The sequence below is a fragment of the Mauremys mutica genome, chromosome 6 (genome assembly GCF_020497125.1).
Source record: "Mauremys mutica isolate MM-2020 ecotype Southern chromosome 6, ASM2049712v1, whole genome shotgun sequence".
In the NCBI taxonomy this organism is placed as follows: domain Eukaryota; kingdom Metazoa; phylum Chordata; order Testudines; family Geoemydidae; genus Mauremys; species Mauremys mutica.
In genome coordinates this window covers 39,822,396-39,843,719 of record NC_059077.1, presented here as the reverse complement: position 1 = coordinate 39,843,719, position 21,324 = coordinate 39,822,396, and the positions used below count along the sequence as shown (strand labels likewise).

The following is a 21,324-nucleotide window of genomic DNA, read 5'->3' as shown; positions in this document are numbered from 1 at the left end:
TTGGAAGCTGAAGCTGGTTCAGAAAGGAGTGGCTCATTTATTGAGCCAAGCATCTTGCTGGGAACATATGACAAGTGCTACACGGTCTGTGTACAGTTTCTAAAAGGGAATTTAAGGTGTTATGACCTATTAAACCCTAAGTAGCCTGAGAGTTGCCTACCTCAGGGCTCATCTGCTACAAAAGCAGTCAGCAGGAATGCCTGAGCTGGATCCCTTTCAATATAAAGATGTGGGAGGACTAGTAGGGCATTTGCTGTGTGGACTCCAGAGCTTGCGCCCTCTTGGCCTAAAATAGCCTGAATTTGCTGATTTTCAGGTCATGCAGCAAAATACATCTGCTTGATGGGGTTTTTGGAAAAGGCCGAGGATATGCTTCTCATACCAATGAAGGGGTGCAAAGGAGTTTCTGTAGGTGACTGGCTGACTGAATTGCTGCAGAAATTTTTACTTTAAAACTTCTGGAATTTTACTGTCTTGTTAGTGATTTGTTAGGGTGCCTAGAGACTTGGATACACATTATTTTAAATCTAAATAAATAAAATGTACAGAGCCTAACATAAGGGAGGCCTGTTCCTTGATTGGTGTCCAAAAGAGCTACTGCAATACAAATTAACAAAATACATAGTAGTAATGCATACTCACATATGCATATCTCTGGATAACGCAACTCTGCTGACATTCAGGAAAGATACTGTAATGAACATATGCAGTAGAGGATCTCCACTATTTTCCAACCAGTTTTTTTTGTTCATACTTGGCAAATTCCTCAAAGAATTGCATGCATGGCAAGTTTGAACTTCTATAACCAAAATTATTTTTGTTAGACCAATGCCAAAAAAGCCTCTGAACAATTTTCTTAAGGCATGAAAAAAATCTTTTAAACATTAATAATTCAAGAACAGCTGAACAGATTTTCAAACTTTCCTAAATTTCACCATGAGGCTTATAGCAATATTGAGAAATCTTACTCAACAGTCAATTTTATGATAAATTAGAAGGCTGAAAGGGAAGACTAGAACAGAGGTGAGTTCTCTCACACTAAAGTAAGCTGAAAACAGATTTCTTTATTCTAAAATATCTTTCACTTAATGAAATCTTAAAAATCAAATAAATAAATCATGTGTAGAACATGGCTCCATAATGAATAGGGGGCTTGTAATAGTTTTCTCTCTTATGGGAAGTTGGGAAACAAGAGGAGCCTCCAAAATGACTCAAGTTAAGACAAATCTGTATTTCTTTTAAAAAGTTGTCTGGACTAGGGACTTTTTCATCAGTGTAGGTAAACCAGTGTTTATGTATATGTGCTGCACAAGTGTAAAGTAGGGTTTGCAGGAGGATCTACATACTCTGTTGTTGAAATCTGAGTAAATTCCAGTGGTGCACGCCCCGCTTTAAACTGGAGTGGTGTCTAAACAGTTTGTACTGGGTAAGGTACATCAATATAGCTTGTCTAGTGCAAAAACCCCTAATGTGTACACGTCCTCAGACAGGCAGAAGACTCCTTAATTTTTTTTAATTTGCTAGGAATAACCTATGCAGTGTTGTTGTAGCCATTTTGGTCCCAGGATATTAGAGACACATAGTGGGCGGGAGAATCTCTTTACTGGACCTACTTCTCAGTGGTTTGAGCATTGGCCTGCTAAACCCAGGGTTGTGAGTTCAATCCTTGAGGGGGCCACTTAGGGACCTGGGGCAAAAATTGGTCTTGCTAGTGAAGGCAGGGGGCTGGACTCGATGACCTTTCAAGGTCCCTTCCAGTTCTAGGAGATTGGTATATATCCATTTAAAAAAAAAAAAAAAGCGTTGGTGTGGACAGTGCTATGTCAGTGGGAGAAGCTCTCTGTTGGCATAGCTACTACTGCTCCTTGGGGGTGGTTAAATTATGCCAACGGGAGAACTCTCTCCCATTGGCAAAGAGCTGCAGATCCGCCGCTGCAGCGCTGTATGCATAGACAAGCCCTTAGACAGCAAACTTCTCAGCACAGGAATGTGTCTTGTGTTTGTAGAGTTCCTATGAAAATAAAGCACCAAATCTACTAGAGACTTTGTGATGTGTAAGAAGCTAGCAGTGTTCCATAACACACCCATCCTGTTAGCAAGGAATGAGTTGGCTAGAAGAATGAAGTAGGTGGTGACTCACTGCAGCAGTTGGATCCTTAGCTACCTCCTATGAGGGATGGGGAAGGGAGGACTTGGAGAGCAAGATGGTGATGTAGAACATATTCATTCAGGGAGGAGAAGGCTTTGGCCAGGACAGTTTCCTGTAGAATTGTTTGAAAACTGTTTTGTGAGAGACTTTATTAAACCTAGACCCAGGAAGGGTGAATTTGTTTGAGACTAACGGCTTGTCTACACTGGCAATTTACAGCGCTGCAACTTTCTTTCGCTGCCACACCCCTCATTGAGGTGGGATTTTTAGAGCGCTGGGAGAGCTCTCTCTCAGTGCTCTGCCGCGACCTCACAAAGTACGTTAAAGTGCTGCCGTGGCAGCACTTTAGCATTGCCAGTGTAGACTAGCCCTAACTCTGTACTCATTAAACCAGACTGAGGAGTGAGAATTGTTTGGAGTAGGCTTGGAAAGAAGTACAGTAACTCCCCACTTAATGTCCTCTCGCTTAATGTCATTTCAATCTTACGTCCCTGCTCAATTACAGAACATGTTCCATTTAAAGTTGTGCAATGCTCGTTAGAACGTTGTTTGGCTGCCTGCTTTGTCCACAGCTGGCAGCCCCCTATCAGCTCCCCTACGGCCCTCCCACAGCTTCTTCTGCCCACCGGCAGACCCCGTGGATCAGCATCTTGCTTCTCCTCCCCCTGCCTCCTGCCCGCAGCAATCAGCTGGCTTGCAGCGTTCAGGAGGGAGGGGGGAGAAGCGAGGACTTGGCACGCAGGCTCCCCCTCCCTCCTGAAGGCCGCAAATCAGCTGATTGCTGTAGGCAGGAGAGAGCCTGCAGTGTTGTGTCCTCGCTCCTCCCCCCTCCCTCCTGCTTCCTGAACACTGCAAGCCAGCTGATTGACATGGGCAGGAGGCAGGGAGGGAGCGAGGACACAGCATGCAACATAAAGGGGGAGGAGGGGAGGAAGAAGAGGCGGGTTAAGGGTGGGGGCTTGGGAGAAGGGGTGGAGTGAGCGGGCCGAGAGTTGAGCCCCCCACCCCCCCCGGTACTTGCAGCGTAGGGGAAGCTACTGCTGCGCAACGTGCTTCTCCTAGCCTACAGAACCTTCAGCCTCTTTGCCTGCCTCATCTCCAGTGCCAGTGGGCTGTGCCTGTGTAGGGTAAGGCGGGGAGTGGGGGACCTCCCAACTATAGTACTGTACTGTACGGCAAAAAAAAAAAAAAAAAATCCTGGAATCTAACCCCCCCATTTACATTAATTCTTATGGGGAAATTGGATTAGCTTAACATCATTTCACTTAAAGTTGCATTTTTCAGGAACATAACTACAACAATAAGTGAGGAGTTACTGTACCTACTTACAAAATGTTACCATAACAATAATTCTTCAACTTTTTTTTTTTAAAGTGAATACCATAAAAGCTCTAGTCTTTATATATTTGTCTAAACAGTTAAAGATACAAAATACAATAATTTGATTTCTAATGCAAGACATTTTACTGTTGAACCTTTACAATGGGTCTTGAAAGCCAACTTACAACTGGAAGTCCACCAAAGTTGGGTAACAGTCCTGTTTGAAGAGAACTACATTAATGCGAACTAGGAACCTTTTAGTTCACACCCACAGCATCCACATGGGGAATTACAGCACAGCACTTTGATACACACTGCTATTCACACCCCTGTGGTCCAAACTGCAGGGTACTGTACACAGACTCTTTTCTGCCTGCTCTTTCCAATGTTTGTCATGTTGCCACCCACACAGTACAGAGAAGCAGGAGGAGAAAGCTGCTGTAGACAAGGGAAGAGAGAGAGTAGGAAGGGACCAGAGTAGGGGGAATGTGATAAGCAGAGAGGGACTGTGGTAGTGTGGGGGTAGAGGGCATGGTAGTTGGCAAGGGAAGGAAGAGGTTGAGAAGGGTCTGAAACAACAGAGCACACTCCCCCCACCCCAGAACATAGAAATGAAACCCAGAACTCACCCTGCTGCCAGCAAATACCCATGAAATCCATTAGCAAAGTATGTCTGATCCCCTTTTAGTGTCTGGCCCATATAGAGGATAATAGCCTACTAAATTCCATTCATTCAAATAGTGGACATCTGTACTGTAGGTCTAGTTTCCAGACCTGCCAATGACTCATGTGGGTGTTAATATCTTGCACATGGTGGAATTGTGTGTACCAGTTAGCTTTTTTTAAAATCTAGGTATTTTCGTATATAAAAAACTACATTAAAAACATTAAGGTTGCAAAGTCCAACATGCAAAAATGTGCAAATATAAATCAATCCTCTTGTGTGATGCAATATGGTATTAATTTTTCCCTTTACAGGATTCCTGAATCATTCAGTTCACAAAATGGGTACGTGCCCATGGAATTAATGAGGGTTGTACAGTATCACCTCAGGCAAGGTATTCCCAGCAGATAAAGGAAAGTGTTATCACTGTACAAGGCACTGGTGAGACCTCATCTGGAATACTGTTTGCAATTCTGGTCTCCTACATTTAAGAAAGATTAATTCAAATTGGAACAAATGTAGAGGACTGCTAGATTGATTAGAGCAGTGGTCCCCAACGCAGTGCCCGTGGGCGCATCTATGTGTGCCCGCGTACTGGCCGGCGGACAAGCATCTGCCAAAATGCCACCGAAAAGCGGCGTCACCAAGAGGCATCGTCACCGAAATGCTGCTGAATTTTGGCAGCATTTCGGCAGCGACGCTGAGAAGTGGCAACGTCAAGAGGTGATATTTCGGCGGATGCTTGTCTGCCAGCCACGGTCCTTGATGGCTTGTTGTTCAGTGCCCACCACCCGGAAAAGGTTGGGAACCACTGGATTAGAGGATGGGGAAGCTACTTAAAGAGAGGAGACTTAAGGAGCTTGGCTTGTTTAACCAAACAAAACAAAGGTTATGGCAGAACAACAAATGGATATAAACTGGCCATCAACAAGTTTAGGCTTGAGATTAGACAAAACGTTTCTAACCAGCAGAGGAGTGAAGTTCTGGAACCCCCTTTCAAGTGGAGTAGTGGGGGCAAAAAAAACTTAACTAGTTTCAAGACTGAGCTTCATAAGTTTATGGAGGTGACGGTATAGTGAGTTTGCCTACAATGGCATATGGCCCATTTGTGACTGCTATTAGCAAATATCTCCAACGGCTGGATATGGGACACCAGATGAGGAGCGCTAAATTACTACAAAGAATTATCTCCCAGCTGTCTGGCTGATGGGTCTCACCTTCATGCTCAGGGTCTAAATGGATTTCCCTATTTGGGCTCAGGAAGGAATTTTCTCCAGGTCAGATAGGCAGAGACCCTGGGGAGTTTTCACCTTCCTCTTGCTGACTGAACTAGAGCAGTGGTCACCAATCAGTTGACAGCGATCGACTGGTCGATCCTAGAGACTCTCCCAGTCAAATGCAATCTCTGATGATGCAGTGTGGCTGACTCCTTGCTCCCTGGCCCCATGCCACTTCCAGAAGTGGCCAGCACAGCCCCAGGGGCCTCCCTTCATGTGCTGGTCCTGTCTGCAAGCACCGCCCTCACAGCTCCCATTGGCCGGCTTGCAGAGAGGGGCAGCGCACAGAGTCATGTGCCCTCTGCCCCACCCCCAGGGGCTGCAGGAGTACGTTGGCCCCTTCTGGGAGCAGTGTGGGGCCAGGGTAGTCAGGGAACCTGCCTTAGCCTCTCTGTGCCTGTCACCAACTGGGAACCGCCAGAGATAAGCACTGCCTGGCAGGAAGCTGTACCCCAACCCTCATTTCTGAGCTCCCTCCTGGAGCCAAAACCCCATGCCCCCTTCTGCACCCCAACCCCCGCCTCAGCCCTGACCCCCTCCCAGAGCCAGCACCCTGTAGCCCCTCCTGCACCCCAATACTCTGCCCCAGCCTGGAGGCCCCTCCTGCACCCAAACTCCCTCCTACAGCTTGCACCTCTTCCCCCCTCCTGCACCCCAATCCCCTACCCCAGGCTCAGCCCAGATCCCCCTCCCATACCGTAAACCCCTCAGCCCCAGCCCAGAGCCCACACCCCATCCCAAACCCCCTACCCCAGCCCAGTGAAAGTCCGTAAGGGTAGGGGAGAGCGAGCGACGGAGGGGGGGGATGGAGTGAGTGGGGTGGGGCTTTGGGGAAGGGGCAGGGCCAATCCTGGGTTGCCCTTAAATTCAAAAGTGATCTTGGGTGTAAAAAGGTAGGAGACCACTGAACTAGAGTAAATGGTGGATTGTCTATAACCTGAAGTCTTTAAATCAAGATTTGAGGACTTCAGTAACTCAACCAGTGGTTATGGGCCTATTACAGAAGTGGATGGAGGAGGTTCTGTGGCCTGCAATGTGCAGGAGGTCACATAGATGATCACAATGGTCCCTTCTGGCCTTAAAGTCTATGAATTAATGAGACTTAGCTGCAGGACCCCAGCCATATTTGTTGCAAAATTGGAAAATGTGAAATGAAAGAGGCAAAGGACTGCAGCAAAAGAGGATGGTCTCATAATTAAGGCAATGGAAAGCCACCCTTAATAACTAGATTCTCTGTCTGCTACAGTTCCTATCAGAGGCTGGGCAAGTCACTGAAGCCAAAGTTTTCACAGGTGACCAAATGGGTGCTGACTTGAAACATCTGAGGACTTATTTGCAAGAATGCTGAACACACATCTCCAACTGAAGTTGATTGGAGCTGTGTTGTGAACATACAAAATGCTACAAAAACATTAAGTACAGTACTCTGAAATATCACACCCCAGGCATTTCAAGTTGGGGACCCGAAGTTGTTGGATAAGGCTCAAATTATGAAAAAGTAATTTCTCTTTGCCTCAGTCCCTTATCTGTCTTGTATGCTTATTCTTGAATATATAATTGAATGTCATTCTATTATAGTTCCATTCCTTACAAAGTTGCTTAATATTCCAGGAGTTTGGCTTTACAGGGAGAAGATCCCATGCTTTTCCACTCCAAATGTGAACAGGTTCTTAAAACCTCAAGGATCCTCCCAAAAAGGAAGATATCACTGAGACACACGGTCAAGTGTCAAGGCATTTTAAAAACAAGGCAATTAAAAACAGGCAGGTTTCAGGAAGTACAAGTTCCTGTTTGCATGTCATAATGGTAGTGCCAGATACGAGGTTCTTATCTTGCTGCAACAGCTACTTGATTTTGCTTGTTCATATACATCACTCCAAAAAATATTTTTCATTCTATTGTGTTTCAAACAGACAGACATGTTCCATCTGCTACTGAGGTATGATCTGTTTCTGTGTGACATTATCACATTACACTTGAGAAGACTAATGCTGCCATTTAATCTCATGGCTTCAGCCAATTTATAAACACTAAACCTTGGCTCGGTTTCAAAACTCCTTACTACCTGCCATATAAGTAATGATAAAATGTGTGGATTATCTTTTTTATCATATAATTTATAAACTACTCTACTATGATGCAAGGCTCTTTTACATTTTCTACAAAAGGCAATTCTAATAAATGATTTGTTATATGATTGAACTAGAACTGTATTGTCTCTTTGGATTTTTGTAATACAACAGAATCCAGTCATTATTCCTCTTTTGACCCATAAAAGCTATCCAGGGCCACAAATGTGTGCTGAAGTGCAAACAATTTATTACCGCAATAAAGATTTTTATATTCTGGAGCTATTGTATATTTGCAAGATAATTGTTATTTCTTCAAGTTAACACCTTACTCAAAGGAAGGTTTAATTGAGAATATTTTAATTTCCTTGAGATTTACTAAAAATTATTAATACCTCTAATCAGAAAAAAAAACCTAACTAACTGTGCAGGTACAGTTAAAAATCATCTTTACTGGGCAAAATAATACACGTGATTTAAAACAAGCTGTCTTTGTGTCTACTTAAACAAAAGGATTACTGGGAGAGCACAAGGTGTTTAGAGAGACAGTGACAATGAATACTCCTAAGGCTACTTTCCTTGGGGATGCACCCCCTCAATAAAAGTAACACACCTTCAGGAATATGAGGTTTTAGAAGGAATTCATTCAGGCTAACATAACCCTGGAAAAAATACATGGAAGTTGCTGAAACACTAATACTACTACTATCAGAGTCATTTACAAGTTTCTCCCTGTTGAGGAGTCTCTCTCTCTGTCTGAAGGGTGCTTTGACAGAAATTTGCTTTCAGTGGAAATAACTGGTCTCCAGTGCATCTTGGAGAATATTTAAGCACATCATCCCAAATACTTGGCTTTCACAGGAGTTACTCATTTGTACCTCATGACATCCTATCCTCTAATGATACATGCAGATCAGTGTATGCCTCTAATATGGTACCCAAAGAAAGATTTTCCTAGTAGCTTCACTGCCTTCTTTTAATTATCTTCTCTTGTTTTGTAGACCCATCTGGTGGGGATGGCATGGAGAACTAGGCCTATTATAACCCTTTTGAGAAGGATCTCATGTTCTGAGGCATATCTTAACCAAATACTATTTCTCCTAGCCCTTTTGAGAGGAAAGGGAACAACATCTCCCATCTTTTTGAATAAATTATTATACTGAAAGAACTGACTTCAGTACTGTGTACAGCTGAAAATATCAGAGGCTTGTCAGAACCATCCACCAAATACAGTATGCTCCAAAGGTGTCAAAAACTATGGCAAATCTCATATTCAGCCTTAAACATCCCTCAGAAAATGCTGAGGAGGAATTAGACTTTCACATATTCTGTCTGTGCACAAAGAAGAAATCACTTTTTGTCAGTCTTGAAGATTTTCTCTTGTATTTTTAAATGCCATATTTTTAACATTTTTTCCACACTGGATCTAGAAATTTAGCAGAGTGCCAAATTCCAAGTTTAACAATCAGACAAATTATGGCTTCTTTCCCAGAAAGCAATGAATTTTAAATTTTACACAAAAGCATCTGCAGAATGTTCAATAAATTCAACAGACTACACTTTGTGAAATAACCAATATACAGTTATAACAAACAGGCACTTCTATAGCAGCTTCTAACCAAGTATTTCAAAGCTCTTTATAAACATTGCTTAGACCTCACAAGACCCCTATGATGTAGTACATTATACAATCCTGTTTTACAAAGGAAGAATCTGAGGAGACATGCCTGCGGCCACACAAATCTATGGCAGAGCTAGGAATAAAAACCAGCTCTCATCTAGTCCTGTCCATTAGCCACTAGGTAAAAATGCTTCTCTGCTTGGGAGAGAAAAACATCATTCTCTACTAAAGAAGTTTTCCACACAAGCCAGTTAGGTCCTGATCCACTGAAGTCAGTGGGAGTCCTTCCATTAAACCTCAGTGAGTTTTGGAACAGGTTCTTACTCACTGTCCCTTTTAAGATGAAATGGACAAAGGACTGGACTAATCTTCATATGGAACAAACTAGTATAATGGAGGTTATTAGTTAAGCTAATACAGAAATTATAGAAAGAATACTGTACTTGAAATAAAACCTATTTTCTGATGGCCTGAGGTTAGCACTTTCTTCTCCATGCAGAAATTCATACTCGCGGTATGAGTCTCTGGGAAAAGTATTCTATTCCCTACAGACATTAAGCTACCTGAGCCAAAATAACAAACAGGAAATGGACCAGCTCAGAATGAACATTTTGCATTGCTTCTTAAACTTCCAGTTTGATTATTATGTTATGTGGTGCTCTAATGTATGTGCTTACCAATATCCCAATTAAAGTTACCAGTTTATTATATAAGAAACAGCACAAAGAAGAGATCTAAGTTAGTATTATGAAAAGAAAGGAACTATGCACCACAATAGCAAAAAAAGGAAAGAAAGCTTTGCGACTCAGAAAGCCAGCAACTGAACCCGATTCTTTGCTTTTCAAAATCCTTGTCTACAATATGCATTGCAGTGTTTGCTCCAGACCCCAGACATAGCAGCAAGAGAGCATGTTTAAAAAAAAGAACAACCTCAATCTCCTCTTCTCTCCCAGTACACAGAAGCTACACCTTAAGGCCTGGTCTACACTGGGAGCGGGGGGAGAATTGATCTGAGTTACACGTAGCTGAAGTCAATGTACTTAGATCTACTCACCATGGTGTCTTCACTGCGGTGAGTCGACTGCTGACGCTCCCGTCAACTCCGCCTGCACCTCTCGGCCTGATGGAGTACAGGAGTCGATGGGAGAGCGCTCAGGCATCGATTTATCACATCTAGACTAGACACAATAAATAAACCCCCGCTGGATTGATCGCTGCCTGCCAATCCAGTGGGTAGTATAGACATATCCTAAGTTATTCTCATCTCTCTTTTCCATTATTACTACTTTTGTCTGTCTCTTAAACTTACTGCCATGCTACTACCTAGTCTCAACACAATGTCCAAGCTACATTTCCTGTACTACCTTTTCTTTATTATAGGCACTGAACAATCAACAGTCTTGCTGGGTATTGACATTTAGTAGCATGTTATTTCATTTCTAAAATGGTATTTCACCAACAAAATGCTTAATAAAACAGTGATTTCACTAGTGAACTATTAAATGTCAAATTCAAGTGAAATCCCTGATGAGACAGTCAGGAGTTCCTAGGGTGCAACCTATCATCAGCAAAATTGGTGTTCATTAACTTCCAGGAGAAGCAGGGGAGGGGATATGTTTGCTTAATGGGTTTAATTGGCTCTCTATGGTAAAATTACCTAAGGTGGCAGAGAAGACCATCTATACTCCAAAAAGATCCAAACAAACTGCAGACTCAAAGAATTATGCAACAGGCTCCAATTAAACACATAATTTAATATGTATGTATATACAATTTTGTATTGCACATATATAGATTGTATACATTTTTATATATAATCACACAGTGCTGGTTATTCCCCCTCCCTTCACTCGGACTGATGTGAACCTGTCTATGCATCTTTTATTACCCTCAGAGCTTGGAAACAGACAGAAAGCCAGATGTATCAGCTTTTGCTGTTATAAACAAGAACAATAAATGCGGCACAATTCAGACTCAAAAAAAAATGGGAAGTAGGGGCCTGAAAACCAAAATTTCTGCAATTAACTGGATAGCTAGTCTTCTCCAGGATATCATATTTCTTGGTGTTATTGGAGTGGTTACTGGATCTGTGAACCATTTCATCTTCACCCACAACAACTTTATATTTGACAACATACACACTTTGTCCAAACCATAGGAACAGTCATGGGTAGTAGGATGGCTCCCTAATATGCCAACCTCTTCACAGGCCACCCTAAAGAAGAATTACTGGACAAATGCACCATAAAACTAATGGTGCACCTGAGATACACTGATATTTTTAATCCTACGAACAGACGACAAACTCCCTCACAGGATTTCCACAACTTCACCATCCATTCATTCAACTATCTCTAGAATTCTCCCACATTAGCAACAACTTCCTCAACACCACAGCCAGCTTCAGCTATATACGAGAAACCCACGCATCATCATACCTACATTCACAGAACCAATCACCATGTCAAACCCACCAAGAAATCTCTTATCTAAAGCCAAGCACGGAGATTCCACAGAATATGCTAAGGAGAAAGTGCAGGATACACACCTTAACACACTTAAAACCACCTTCATAAAACAAGGACACTCCACCAGAGAAGTAGATTGCATCATGGAACAGCCACCCAAATACCCCAAGTGAACCTACTTCATTATAGAAACTGCCAACTGTCACCTACCACCCCATATGGGTTTCTGTAGGGGGTGGTAGGTGACAGCTGGTAGTTTCTGTAATGAAGTAGGTTCACTTGGGGTATCAAACAATTACAACCCATACTTAATAGGGATCACATCCTGAAAGAAATCCTTCCTGAACCCCTCTTCTGACCTTCAAGCAACCCCCCAACCTTACCCAGCTCATCATCAGAAGCAAGGTCCCCCCAGCTCAGGACACTAACTCAAAGAGGAACCAGACCCAGCCAGAACAGATGCAAAACCTGTAGACATATCTCCAGCACTATGATGATCAACATTGCCCAAACACCTTTCAATAAATATGGGTCCTACATATGCCTACCACAACATGTGGTGTACCTCATTCAGTGCACTAAATGCCCCAATAACAACTAAGTGGGTAAAATTAGAATCACTATGCTCTCAAATGAACTCACAGAAAAATGATAAGACAAAAAACACCGTATCATCTGTGGATGTACACTTTTCATAAAGCAATCACTCCATATCTGACCTTTCTGTCTTCATACTCAAACCTGAACAACACCTTCAAAAGACTATCCAGGGAGCTTAAATTCATTACTCTGCTAGACACTAAAAATCATGGACTGAACAAGACACTGATTTATGGCTTTTTACAACGATTTGTAACCCACTAACCCTGTCTTTTTGTCCTATGACTGCAGAGGTGTGAACAGGCTGCCACACCTTGAATGGTCCCCTACAATATGTGCTAAGTACTTATACTAAACACTCTGTTCCACCCTGCATTTTGCTGGGATGCTGAGAGTACGGTTCCCAGACCTGAAGAAAAGCTCTGTGTGACTCCAGCGCGTCTCTCTCTTACCAACAGAAGTTGGTCCAGTAACACAGATCACCTCACCCACCTTATCTCTACAATACCTGTATTCAGAAAATACAGCTTTAAAATAATCGAAATGTAAAGCAGCACATTCACAGCATTTAAAAATGCTGCTTTACATTAGATACAATGTCATATGTATTAATAAATATTAAAAACAGCAGTGGTCATCTCGACCACTCTTCACTAAACTGCAAAAAACACTTCTCAAAACAGTTCTTCCATAAGTGATGGATATAATAGGTCAGAGGAGGCTAAGCCTCCCCAGCACAGCTGCTGCTGCCGGATGCCCAGTTGAGGATTTTGGCAGCTTGCATGGGGAAATTTTTTTATTATTATGCCCCATGCAGGTTCCGGGGCAGCAGAAGAGGCAGTATGTGCTACTCAACTTCCCAGGTTCATCAGTAGTCTCCTTGGAGTCCAGGGAGATTACTGATGAACCTGGGAAGTTGAGTAGCAGATACTGCCTCCTCAGCCACCCTAGAACCTGCATAGCACATATAAAAGCTCAGATTCTTCGGGAAGAGACAAGAGCTTTTCCCGCAAGGCAGCTTCGGGTCTCAGGAGGGGAGGTGCAGTGTGGCTGGGGAGGCACGGTGCGGCTGGGGCGGCTCCAGCCAGCCTGTGGTCCTCCAGCGATAGGTGTGGGAGGGGTGCCTTGGGCAGAAGGGGTGGGGTTAGGGGTCTAGCCTCCATGAAGTGGGGCTCCACCAGCCACTCACAAGTTCTTCCATACCTTCCCTAGATGAAGACTCAAAAAGAACAGGCTTTTTTGTTGTTGATTTGTGGTGGGTGGAACAACAACAAAAACAGGATCAGAGGAAGGAATATCCACTGGTGTACATGCCTTCACCTTCAATAACATGACATACTTTTGCATTGAACTTCTCTCCAATCCATTCAGACCGTTACCTACCCGAATCACTCCACCTTGTCCAGTTCACACCATTGCAGCCTGAATCGATTTCTGAACTTGAATCTCAAACTCAGTGGGATGCAGCAATGAGCTCAATATAACCATCCACATGGAACTGTAAAAAAGTTAAGACTCATTTTAATGAGTACATAGAATTTTTTCCTCACTAATAGTGCCTAATGAAAATGCAATCAAACTGAAATAAAAAATACTAAGATTGACAAGTAATTATAGGAAATAAGGCAGTGTAGTACCTAAGGGCTTGTCTACACTGCAACGTTGTTTATAAAACTTTTGTCTTTCACGGGTACTTAAAAAAAATCCCCTCCGCGGAAGACAGAAGTTTTGCCAACGCAAGTGAGAATGCAGCTTTGTCGGCCGGAGTGCTCTCCTGCTGACAAAGCTACTGCCGCTTACGGGGCTGGAAGTATTTGCCAACAAAATACCGATAGAGAGGGTTCACATGCGCTGCCTTTTAGCAACACAGCTGTCGCTAAAAGCTGTGTAGTGTAGACAAGCCCAATTTCTAAACCAATCATTCTTGCTGATTGTTGAATATTAATATGAGCCAGCTATTGCTGAAGGGCAAACATGAGCGGAATACAAAAACAGAACAGAAACAATAAGAGTGATTAATTTTTTTTTAATTCTCATACACCAACCAAAATATTTGGGTTGCAAAGAAGTGTTTGAATTCAAATATAACAAAAACCCATATATACAAAATAGTGTGAGAAAACATATTTTGGTTTCTAGAACACAGTTAATAGGTAAATCAACAAAACAATTGGAAAACAACATTTACAAAAATTAAATTTTGGGCCCAAACCAGATGACAGTATCCATTTAAGGACGCAATCTCTAAGAGCATCGGAGACATATTACAAGACAGAGAACCTGTATGCTGAAAGCATTGTGGTGTGATGCTTCTCCATTGGCCCCTCCTAGCAATTGATTAGGATAAAGAGTCCACAATTATTTGGCAGACCTGTCAGCTGCCCTTCATTTTAGTTTAACGTAAGGTTTTACAGGAATGTCTGTGGTCATTGATAGAAGGGGGATGGAGTTGCTCTTGAATGGTTTGATCCATTTCTATCTGGAAGTTCTGTTCTGCACAGAGAACTCTCTTGCGAAAAGCTGATGTATATTATGTATGTTGAGAACATACATTTCTATTACATGGTCCTGGTAGTATACTAGAACAGCAGCAGCTATAACTCCAAGACAGAACATACCCATCACCTTATCTTCATGACATTTATTGAGACCAACTCAAATAACTTTACAAAAATATATCAAGGAACAGGAGGAGGAGATGGTGATGGTGGTAGAGTTACTGACACATGGTTTTATCATCCTCTTTCAGAAAAGACGGTTACTCACCTGTGCAGTAACTGACATTCTTCAAGATGAGTGTCCCTGTGGGTGCTCCACTCCAGGTACTCATGCCCCCGTGTCTTCGCTTGGAGATTTGTAGAGCAATACCTGCACGGGCCTCATGAGCTGCTGGTGCCTTAACTATGCGCGCGCGGCCCTGACTCCTCAGTTCCTTCTCTACTTCGGAGTTTGGAGTGGTCTCCATTGTAGAGAGGAGGAGGGTGGGTGGTGGAACACCCAGAGGGACACTGCACAGCTGAGTAACCTCCTCTTCATCGAGAGATGTCTCTGTGGGTGCTCCACTCCAGGTGACTGAAAAGCAGTATCTCTAGGATGGTGGGGACTTCGGATCTGGTAAGAAAGTCATAGGCAGCACAGCTCAGACCATTCGAGTATCAGTCAAGGGTCCCAGAGTAAGGGCATAGTGTTTAGCAAAGGTGTGCTCCGAAGCCCAGGTAGCAGCCTTGCAGATGTCTATGAGGGGAATGTTATGGAAGAATGCAACAGACATTGACACAAATCTGGTAGAGCATGTCTTAATAGAAGTTGGGAAGATGTATCTTCTTTAGTTGGTAGCATAAATGGATATAGTCTGAGATCCGGTTGAATATTCTCTGGCTGGCTATCGATTTGCCCTTAAACTTTTTTTTTTAATCTCAATCACAGAGTGATCTAAGGGAAGCCCTGAACGGCCTAGTCCTATCCAAATAAAAAGACAACGCTCTGTGTGCATCAAGTGTGTGCACTGCTGCTTCAAAAGTGCTTGCATGTGGTTTAGGAAAGAAGGTTGGTAGATGGATAGGTTCATTAAGGTGGAAAAACCCAAGGCACCTCCAGGAGAAATTTGGGATGCGCTTGGAGCGTGACTTTATCCTTTAAAAAAAAAAAAATAGCGTGTGGTGGGTCAGCCATGAGATCTCCAGTTCTCCTACACGTCTGGTGGATATAATTGCCACTAAGAACGCAGCTTTCATAGATAGGTGTAGTAGAGAGCAGGATGCTAGCAGTTCAAATGGCTTTTGCGTCAAACATGTGAGGACCAAGTCTAAGTCCCATGGTTGAATGAATGGTCTGATGTCCGGGGACAGGGTCTGGGTGCCTTTGGGGAATCCTTTTGTGATATGGTGGGCAAAGATAGCGGTGTCACCGATCTTCTGGTGAAATGCTGCAATTGGAGACATTTGATGTGCACAGTACCTTATGGAGCTGAAGGAGAGCCCAGATTGTTTGAGCTCCAGAAGGTAGGCCAGTATGATTGGAAGAGGTGCAGAAGTAGGGGCGATTTGCCTGGCAGAACACTACGCCATGAACCTAAACCATTTATGGATATAGGTGGTGCGTGTATATTGCACCCTGCTGTGTAATAGTACAGTTTGCACCTGCTCAGTGCAGTCTAGTTCTTCATTGGAGAACCACTGAGGAGCCCAGCCTTGAGGTGGAGCATTCCTATGTTTGGGTGGTGTAGATGGCCCCTGCATTGGGACAATAAGTTTGGGGGGGAGGGGAAGAAGATTGGTGGATAAGTGAACATCCATGTTAGAAGTGGGTACCAAGGCTGTCTGGGCCATGTAGGGCCCTCGCTATTTTTATCTTTAATACTATTTTGTGTAGGAGTGGTATCGATGGGAATGAGTATAGTAGGTTGCTGCTCCATCTGATCGTAAACACATATCCCATGGAATGTTTTCGCAGACCAGCTCTGGAGCAGAATCTGGGGCATTCCTTGTTGGTCGTGAACAGGTCCAGTTGTGGATAACCCCAGGTTTTAAAAGATGTTGTGTAGGATGGTGTTGTTTATCTCCCATTCGTGGTCAAGAGAGAAGGATCAGCTGAGCTTGTCCACTGTGGTGTTTTGTGCACTGGGCAGGTACAAGGCGGAGATATCAATATTGTGTTGGAGGCACCCATTCCAAAGTTTCATAGCCTCGGTGCAAAGTCGGGGGAATAGCAGCTGGGGTTTGCCAGATATTCTTGACCAGGTCTATGATAGCTCTGTTGATCAGAAGGAGCAATCTTGGAGGAGGCCATAGGTTGCACGAGGTCTGTCAGTTCGTGAATCTGTCACCTCCTCCATAGTGATCTGGAGCTTGCTAGCTACCCTTTTAAATAGGTTGTGAAAGTGGGTGAAATCATCTGCTGTCATTGCTAGCGTTGGCGGCATAATAGCCTCACCAGGTGAGGAAGATGAATTATTGTAAAATGGAGAGGTACCAGGTGGCACCTCTTTGTGTGCACCACTGCAGGTTCCTCCTGTACAGTAACTCCTCACTTAACACTGTAGTCATGTTCCTGAAAAATGCTACTTTAAGCAAAACGATGTTAAGCTAATCCAATTTCCCCATAAGAATTAATGTAAATCAAGGGGGGCGGGGGGATTAGGTTTCAGGGAAATTTTTTTCACCAGACAAAAGACATTTTATATTCACACACATGCACACAGAACAAGTTTTAAACAAACAAGTTAATACTGTACACAGCAATGACGACTGTGAAGCTGGGTTGAGGTGGTGGAGTCAGAGGGTGGGATATTTCCCGGGGAATGCCTTCCTGCTAAATGACGAATTAGCACTCAGCTGAGCCCTCAAGGGTTAACACATCGTTAATGTAGTCTCACACTCTACAAGGCAGCACAAATGGTGGGAGGAGACACAACAGATGCATAGCAGTGGCTGCAAAGATTCCCTGCGGAAACTGAACATGATGATAAACCCACGCTGTCCCACGGGAGCGCACGACTCCCTCCACTTTCCAAAGTGCCGTGGGGTGCGTGCGTGAGTGTGAGAGACAGACACACACACACAGACACCCCTCGTGTATGAGACATGCATTGCCCCTTTAAGTACACTGTCCCCACTCTTAAGTACACTGCCTTTTTAAGTAGATCAGCAAGTTGAGACAGCAGCTGCTGCCAGCAAGCTCCCTCCAGACTGAGCCCTGTCGTGTTCCCCCTGACATCAGCACTCCTCTTTCCCCCACCCCCTGCACAGCAAGCGGGAAGCTCTCGGAAGCAGCTCAAAAGCAGAGGGCAGGAGCATAGCAGGGGGCGTGGCGGGGACAACACCTGAACTGCCTGGCAATTGATAGCCTGCTGGGCGGCTGCCGCTGCACAGGGAACTTAGCCCTACCAGCCCACCCTCATTCCAAGCCCTCACCAGCTAACTCCAACGGGCTGCTCTTCCTGCAAGCAGTGGACAAAGCAGGCAGCTGCCAAACAACATTATAAGGGAGCACTGCACAACTCAGCGACATAACGAAACGTTAAACAGGACGACGTTAAGTGAGGAGTTACTGTACGTCCATCACAAAGGTGTGTAAGGGTTGAGGAGGAGATTTGGTGTCACCTCTATGTGGGCTGTGTCGACTGGTGTGATGTCTCCTGTAGGACCCCCATGGGTTCCAATAATGCCATTGTCCAGGGAAGGGGATGGGTGGTCCCATCCAATGGTGCCCATACCAGGATGGTAAGTCTCTGCCATATGAGGACCTTGATCTTATTGTCCAGCATTAGTAGGTGTGTTGAGTGGGGAGCAGTCGTGTGGTGAAAAAAAAACAAACCCTCCACTTCATCGTCACTAGAAAAGTGAGAGGGGATATTTGTCGGTACAGTGCCATTGGTCTCGGTGAGACATCAGAACCCAGTAAAGGAGATTCAGGGGTTGGTGAAACAAGCAAATCCCTTTGGTGACGAAACTGCGGTGCCGATGTAGATGGTGCTGATGGGTATTGCACCGAGTGCAGCGATGAGACTGCAGGGTCAGTTGGTGTCGACTGGCGTGGCAACGTGTGCGTCATCGGAGGTGGTTGAGGAGTTGGTGCCAAGACTTTCATAGTGGTTGTGTGCAGCACAGACAAGTGTGCCTGAGGCAGCATTGAGTCCTTTGCAGTGCTAGGCAGTGCCATAGTAGAAGAGGCCGGTAACTTCAAGTCATTGGCCTTGGCACCAGAATGGTGTGTATCAGTGGAAGCTGGAGTGAGGACGGCATCGGAGGTGCCCGGAGCATCGTATGTGCTGAGCTGCGGTGCGGTTGGCACGGAGAGACAGACCTGCTCAGGGGCCGTTTGGAGGCAGTTTGGTTCCTGTGAGGTGACTAAAACTGGTCTCTATTTTTGCCAATTTTTTGTCCTTAGTGGACTTAGGAGGTCTCTGTCATAAGGAGGACTCATCCTGGATCAGAGGCAGATCTGAGGGACTTTTCAATCAGAATTAACGTAAGCCTCAGGTCTCTGTCCTTTCGTGCCCTGGCTTCAGCTTGCTACAATGGGCACATTTTGGGGGGACATGGGATTCCCCCAAACAGCAGATGCATTGAGAATGGCCATCAGAAATGGGGATGGCCTCTCTGCATGTAGTCATCTCTTAAAGCCTGGGGAGGCAGACATAACGTAAAGTCCCTAACTAACCGGGAGGAAAAAAAAATTGGGGTGGGGGGAGGAGGGGGAAAAGAGAACGAAGGGTAGACTAAAATACTATACTAAACCATCCAAAAGTGAAAAAAAAAATTTGAGCAGGACCACTGAGCTCCGTCTCAGGCCAGGAACGGTAGAGAAGGACCTGAGGAGTCAGGGCCGTGCACACGCTGTTAAGGCACCAGCAACACATGAGGCAGGCAGCACGCGTGCGCGGCCTGCGCGGGTTCCGCTGTACAAATCTCCAAGCGAAGGCACAGGGACGCATCAGCAGCTGGAGTGGAGCACCCACAGGGACAGCTCTCATAGAAGAGCAAGCAGTCTATTTAGAAAAAACCCCCAAAGAATCCTTGATTCAAATGAGAACAAGATTCTTCATGAAGTTCTCCTGGGGGAATTCTGCACCAACAAATTAAAAATTCGGCACATAGTATTTTAAAATTCTGCAAAAGTCTGGATATTTTATTTGTCAAAATAGCACTATACAACCATGCCAGTTTCATTTATTTTGGTAATTTATTTCATACTACCTGTCAAACATGTCTGTAACAGTACAGACATAAAAATTCCACCAGGAGCACAGAGTTAAAGAAACTCCTACGACAGCCCAGTTCCAGTTTTTCTGCCCCCGCCCCTGAGCCCAGCCAAGGAGTTAGACACTGGGGGGTGGGGGTGGGGGAGGAAACAGACTATATATGATTACGTACAGATGCAAAAGCGGATAATCCTTTGCTAATAGTTACTGAGATGCTACAGCAAGGAGTATCCATCTATTAAGGCAGCATCAGATGATGGATGGATATCCAGCTTTTAGAATTTTGAAGGTGGTCCGACTAGATGACCAGGTGGCTGCTTGACATGCTATCTTTCTGCCCATGAAGCTGCCACAGCTTTGAGGTAATAAGCTCTGATGCTGGAAGATTGGGTCAAACTTTTGGCCTTGTATGCTTCTGAGATACACAAAACTAGAACTGGGTAAAAAACAAAAGCGTACAAGTACCCAGTGTTGGAATATACCCAAATTCCATGCCACAACATCTCACCAGGCACAGTATGCCAGCTACTCAGAAATATCCCATTCAGTTTAGAGCTTATTTTAAAACCATTCCCCCCACCTTCCCTTCTCACTGAAAGCTGACAAAGTATTCTGCATCTTTACCTGGACATTTCTATTAGCTGTTTTAAGAGGTTTTTATCACAGCAGAAAAGCTTGGGTTGTGCACTCCCTTGGCTGCTTTGAAGAAAGTATTCATATTCAATTTTCTTTGTCCCTCAATATAGATTCCAGTCCCAGATAATTAAAAGTTTCTTCACATTAGTTGAGTGCAGTGATTCACATAAATCATGTGAAGACCTACTTTCCTCAAGGCAATTAACTAAAGAATTCACCAACTTCAATGAATCCCAACTAGATTCATTCATTCTCATAGGGCTTAGTTTTAAAAGAAAATAAAAGACAAAAAATAATTGTGACACAGTATCCAATACCGTCCAAAATGTTTTGAGATTTCCTTTGGTTTAGGTGTCAAGGAGTTTTGTTTCCCCTCAAGCATCCCATAAGGGGAGACTGCCTCCTTTCTGAGAATCACCTTGTTCCCTTTACACCACAGCAGGCCTGCACAACTCGTAAAGCGGTGAGGGCCACATTCCTCCAAAGAAAACAGCTGAGGGCCGAAACCTCCCGGCCCCGCGGAAACACCCCAGCCCTGCGGAAACAAACCCTCCTTCCCCAGTGCCACCCCACCAAAACAGCTGTGGGCCAAAAAGGAAGGTTGGGGGTGGGGAGGTGATACTTTATTTTAAATCAACCAGGGGCTCCCAGCTAAAGAGGTGGCTGGGAGCCCTCAGAGTCAAATTAAAGGGCCCAGGGCTCCGGCGGCTGGGGGAACCCGGCAGGGCCGGCTCTAGGTTTTTTGCTGCCCCAAGCAAAAAAAAAAATTTGGCTGCCCCCCTTCCCAGCCCTGGGCTCCCCCCTGTACCCTCCTGCTG

At 44.4% G+C, this 21,324-nt stretch overlaps 1 protein-coding gene across 5 annotated transcripts in view; it reads right to left on the bottom strand.

Moving 5' to 3' along the window:
* ERBIN (erbb2 interacting protein) overlaps nt 1–21,324 on the bottom strand; it is a 250,944-nt gene that overhangs the window by 171,722 nt on the left and 57,898 nt on the right. For all 5 annotated transcript variants that reach the window (XM_045022267.1, XM_045022272.1, XM_045022269.1 and 2 more), the window contains one exon: nt 13,552–13,666. The gene's annotated coding sequence lies outside the window, so the exon portion shown is untranslated. The remainder of the gene's footprint in view (nt 1–13,551; nt 13,667–21,324) is intronic.